The sequence below is a fragment of the Cupressus sempervirens genome, chromosome 3 (genome assembly GCF_028749045.1).
Source record: "Cupressus sempervirens isolate cs-2001-9-10 chromosome 3, ASM2874904v1, whole genome shotgun sequence".
Classification (NCBI taxonomy): Eukaryota; Viridiplantae; Streptophyta; class Pinopsida; order Cupressales; family Cupressaceae; genus Cupressus; species Cupressus sempervirens.
Window position 1 is genome coordinate 103,313,524 of NC_143120.1, and position 6,000 is coordinate 103,319,523.

General features: G+C 32.5%; 1 pseudogene; it reads right to left on the reverse strand.

Moving 5' to 3' along the window:
- Positions 1-5,180, reverse strand: part of LOC149564988 (uncharacterized) — a 52,724-nt pseudogene extending 47,544 nt beyond the window's left edge.
- Positions 5,181-6,000: the final 820 nt, after the last annotated feature.

The following is a 6,000-nucleotide window of genomic DNA, read 5'->3' on the forward strand; positions in this document are numbered from 1 at the left end:
GGGATTATAACTATTTAAATCATCATAGTGTATCATCATGCATATATCATCATTCTATATCAAGTAGATGTGTAAATATTGTGAGAGAATAAAGAAGGGAATTGAGCATATTGAGGAAGTCAGAAGATTCATATTTTAACATTATTTCCAACTCTTGATATTTGTAACTGAAACTAGCTCATTAGATAATGATTTATGACCTTCTTCATTAGTGAAATAGGATTCAAGTAAAGGAAATGTTCACATCTTTTTATAATCCAATCCAAAGTTCAAGAACTTATTTTGAAGATATAATGTGAATGCATCCTATTGCAAAGGTAAAGAAGCATCTTAATGTTAGCATGAATGCGGATGATACTACACTAGGGGATTATCCTAAGCATTGGAGATTATTGATATGTTACATTCATGATTGTGTTTGTAATTGATGTCAACATAGCATTGTTTCTATAAAGATTGCAAAGTAGAAGACATAGACCTTGATGGCATGGAGAATGGTTTGATTGTATGGTCATATGCACTTATAGACATGTATAGCATAGTATCCTGATGAAATGGTTAAGTTCATAAAGCCTAAGTTGATGGCATATGGAAGTTGTACCTAATTTACAAAGTGTAGTTCAAAAATAAAGTATTGGTAAAGTAGTTCAAGTGATGATTGATGTCTATCTTACATCCTAGATGTAATGAAGTGATGCACTATTATGCAATAATAGAGGATAGTTAGATGATGAAATCAATGAGTGCGCAAGCCTTAGTATAAGACATGTGAATTTTTGTATCGAGTATGAGCCAAAAGTTCTATTGTAATTGAAATTTAATTACCTGTCTTATTTTAATTAACTGGAAAAGCCTAAAGCTCAACTCAAGGAATTATTATGAAGATATGGAATAAAGGAAGGATATTTTCCTTCTTTTTAAATATGCATATGTATTGTGTACATTATGAAATGTGTGAAAAGGATCAGAGTGCTTAGTGAATGCATGTAAGAAATCCAAGATATTATTGGATGCGAGATTCAAGATCTGGTTAGAAGATCTAAAGAAGCAGAGGTCCAGTTGACAAGATAGAGATAAAGGAAGGAAGTAAATTTTAGTTCTATTATTCTACATGGAATAATATAGAGATCATTTGGATAGTGGGTTCACTGGTCTTTCCCTTGAAGTTATTTGGGAGGTGGGTCTAGCTATCTTCCTCAATTGCTAATAGGGTTATCACAACTCTTGATAGGGTTGGAATATCCTAATAAGGATTTGAAGTCTCCTAATAGGGAATCAAATGTACTAAATTTTATAACAAAATAATAATAGGGTCTATCCTCTAAGAAGCAATATTTATATTAGTACATCATCTTGTGGGTACAATCCCCTCTGATCAAGCGTTTCCCTAGTTAACATATATAGTCTTATTGTGTATGAGTATCTTGTTACAATTTTAGTTTATATTACTCATATGGTTAATATTATTTAAGATTTTTAATTTTGATATTAGGTGGATAACTAATTCACCTCTTGCATCTCTCAGTTATATCAGTGGACTATATATTCTAACAATTGGTATCAGAGTTTAAGGTCCTTGAAGAATAAGCTTAACAACTTTGGGACATCAATGGTTAATATGTTCAAGAAGTATAGTCCAAGATTTGATGGGTCCAACTATGATAGTTGGAAGGAGAAGATGAAGACTCATTGGTCGTGCATGGGTTTAGGATATTGGATCTTGACAAAAAGTCAAAATTCAATTGTTGAAGAAAAAAAGATTGAAGGGTGCAGTGAAGAAGAGAAAGATCTATTCATGTGTAACATGAGAGCAAGAGAAGACCTATAGACAACACTTCCAAAGAATAAGCACAATCAAGTAACGTCACATGTAACATCTCATGAAAGTTGGAAAGAAAATATACTTTTGAAGGTGATGATCATGCATAAAGAATGAGATTACGGAATTGGATATGTGCATTTTAAAATGCTAGAATGATGGAAAATGAATCTGTAAGATGTTATATTGGCAGGATATCAGAAATGTTTGTAGGTATTTGGTCTCATGGTGGAAAAAAGGAATATGATGAAGCCATATGGAAGATCATGAAAAGTTTGACACCACCATTCAAGCCAATAGCATAGATGATTTAGCTAGTGATGCCTTGTACTAAAGATTTCACTAAGGAAACATTACTTGGAAGATTAGAATCAACTAAAGCATATCTAGGATAGTCAAGTGAACTTGCAAGAGTCAAAACAACCTTTAGTGCTCTAAAAATTTGACCTAATTCGATAAGGAGAGCAAGCACCCGTGGAAATTCTACTACCAGCAACAGAGTTGATGAAGACAAATAGATTGAGGAAGGAATAACCCTTCTAGCGAGAAGAGAAAAAAGATGGTAAGAAAATATTTAAATGTTAGACTTGTAATGAATTTGGTCATTATGCATCTAAATATCTTAAAAGATAGAAAATATATAAAGGGAAGTTTAACCCTAGAAGAGATACAGATGAAGAATCTGATGAAAATGGTCAAAGTAAAAGTGATGATGAATTAGGATTTGTGGTTATCATGCAAGATTATTTTGATAGAGAAATTAGAGAAGAAATAGCTCTAGTTACACAAGTGGAAAAGAAGTATAATTGGATAATTAATAGTGGTTATTCACATCACATGATTAGTGATATGAATAACTATGTTAAGTTCAAGAATCATGATGGAGGTATTGTTAGAGTTGGCAACAATGCAACCTATCATCTAATAGGAATTTGATCCATTACTCTTGATGGTAAAACTAAAACTAATGATGTCTATTTTGTTGATAGATTGAAGCATAACTTGTTGAGTGTTGGATAGCTGGTGGACAAGGGTTATCTTTTGCAGTTCACTAAGAAGACCTGCACCATCAAAGACATAGATGGTAAGATGATTGGAACTAGTACTAGATCTAAAGGTAATTTATTTCAGTTGAATCCTACTAAGATGACATGTTTGGTAGCTAAAGTGGGTAACAATTGGTTGTGGAATAGAAGAATCTATCACATAAAATTTGATAATATTGTGAAGGTTACTAGCACTTTTGCAATCAAAGACTTGCCCAAGATTGTTAAGCCTACTAATGATGTGTGTAAGGAATGTACTTTGGCTAAACAAAAGAAAGTATCGTTCCCTAGCAAGAAGTTGACTACCATAGAGAAGTTGGAGATTATTCAAATAGATCTAAGTGGTCCTTTTAGAACAAGAGGATTATATGGTGAAAGGTATTTTATTATTTTTGTTAATGATTTAACTAGAATGACATGTGTAGCATTTCTTAGAGATAAATCTAAAGCTTTTGAGAAGTTTAAGATATTTAAGAATAGAGTTGAGAATGAATATGGTGTTAAGATTAAGTGTTTGAGATTTGATAGAGGAGGATAATTTAGCTCTAGAGAATTTAACATATTTTGTGAAGAAAATGGAATGAAAAGATAGCTATATGCACCTAGTAAACCTAAGAAAAATGGGATTTCTGAGAGAAAAAATAAGTCTCTAGCAAAAGTAGCTAGAGCAATGTTATTTGAGAATGATGTTTCTAAGACATTCTAGAGAGAAGCAATTAAAACAATAGTATATACTTAGAATAGAGTACAAATTAGAAAAGGTATGGGCAAGAAACCTTATGAACTATGGTCTGGACATTCACCATCAGTCAAATATTTAAGAATATTTGGGAGCAAATTTTATATTAAGAGAGATGATGACATTGGTAAGTTTAATCCAAGAAGTGATGAAGATATGTTTCTTGGTTACTCATTGAAAAGTAAGGGTTATAGATTTTTCAACTATAGAACTAAGACAACAGTTGAATGTGAAAATTTAAGGATTGATGAGAAGTTTGGAACTAAAGAATAGATGATAGATTATAATTTAGATGAAGAAGAGAGTAACCCTAGAATTTTTAGATAGAATTTTGAAATTTTGTTTAATACTAGCAATGACTTGTAGAATGATGTGCTAAATTTTTAGCACAGAAAAGAAAATAGTCTTAAACTCAGAGAAGAGATAAGAGTTGAGATGTCAACTCCTACCCCTAATCAAAATCTGACAAGGAATCACCCTCTTGAGCAGATAATTGGAAGTAAAGACAAAGACATTATGATAAGGAACATAGTAAATGAGGAGATATGTTTGATATCTCAAGTTGAACCCAAGTGTGTAGATGTAGCAGTCAAAGATACTTATTGGATCCAAGCAATGAAGGAATAATTGAACTAGATAGTAAATAATGATACATGGAAGTTGCTTGCTAGATCAAAAGACAAGAATGTGATAGGAACAAAATCAATTTTCAAGAATAAGATGAATGAGCAAGGAGAAGTTGTAAGAAACAAGGCTAGACTTGTTTGCAAAGGTTATTCACAGCAAGAATGCATTGATTATGAGGAAACCAAAGATGTAAGGTTTGAAATCCAGATGGGAAATGGCTAGTGGATGGTATCGAGCTATCATAAAAATAGAGATGGGAGAGGGAGGTGAGGCTTACAAGAGGAGAGAGAGTTGTACATAACACCCCTAACATGGCAAGTGTTGTGAGATTGGTGAGGGATGCAACATTGTCAACTAGTGCACCATCACCTACACTTGATGTAACATTCACATTGTTCATGTAGATCTCCTCCAAGCCTCACATATTTTGAATCTAGGAGCCCAATTAGCTCATCTCCAGATCAAGATTGGAGGAGATGTCCAAATATTCCAAGCTAGAAATGTTCCCAATCTCACCTGGAATCCAACTAGTAGCCCCACAATCTTCCAAGCTCAAATGCATCAATCTGGTGAGGTTGATGGGGAGATGTAAAAGGAAGGGGAGAGGGGACAAGTCAATTTGACTAAGGTTGAGGTACTCCATATGGTACATCTAGAATAAGGCAAGGAATATTTAGCTACTCAAATTCTTCACTATTGCTAACAAGGAATAACTAGAGGTGCTAAGATCGAGATGATCCACATGGCCAGAGACCTTGTGGCAAGTGATTCCTAGCCAGGAGTAGTAGTGGAGCCCCTTCCATGAGCTTAGGATGTCATCTGGACTAGCTAGCACTTGTCTAATGTAGAGGAGAGCACTTCTTTCTTCAGAAGGGCATCCTCCCCATGAGATTGAGGTGGAGGAGCAAGCTAGACAAGTGCCCAAGAGCACTAACAGTAGAAAAAACATGTCTTTGCCTATCTTTTCTATCTTGATAATATTAATAATAAACCCACAATGCTACAAATTGAGGCTTCCTCTTCTATCTATCAAATTGATTGCAAATCAATGAGTATTAATAACACAAAGAACCCCACACACGTTGTGCCTTGAGTACCTCAATTGTTTTCTCATGGTTCCAAACAAAGTCTTTGACGAGTAGAAAATATCAAGACTCAAAATTTTTGAAGTCTTTTTGTCAATGTGTAGAAAAGTATTTGAGCTATAATTTCCACACAAGATTGCTTTCTAGTTTTCAATGTATCTATCAATTTCATAATGAAGAGTGCATGTCACTAAGTGCCATTTAAGATATTTTATCAATCCTTGCTTATATAAAATACACTTCCTTTCTATTTTACACTTATTAAGGAATATGAGAAAACTCTGGGCAGCCATTTGAAGTTGTGTTTGAAATCGTAAATTTAATTAAAAAAAAGGTTGGAAAGATTAGAAAATGCCTATTATTATTATTTTGAAATTGATTATGTAAATTAAGCTAGTTAAGATATGTAACAGTAAAAAAATAAGTTGTTATTTATTAGTTTTTGAAATATTTAAGAAAATCTATTAATATTTTTAATTATTATAATATTTTATTATTTTATATAAAATATTATAATATTTCATTGTTTTACATTTACATAGAATTTTTTTTTGAGAGAACAAAAATAAATATTGTACAGTGGAAGCATTCATCAATGTAAACTCTTGCTACTTTAAAAAAAAATTCACATTCATTTAAGTGTCATATATTTTATAATTATTTTTACATCTGTTCATTGCAAAT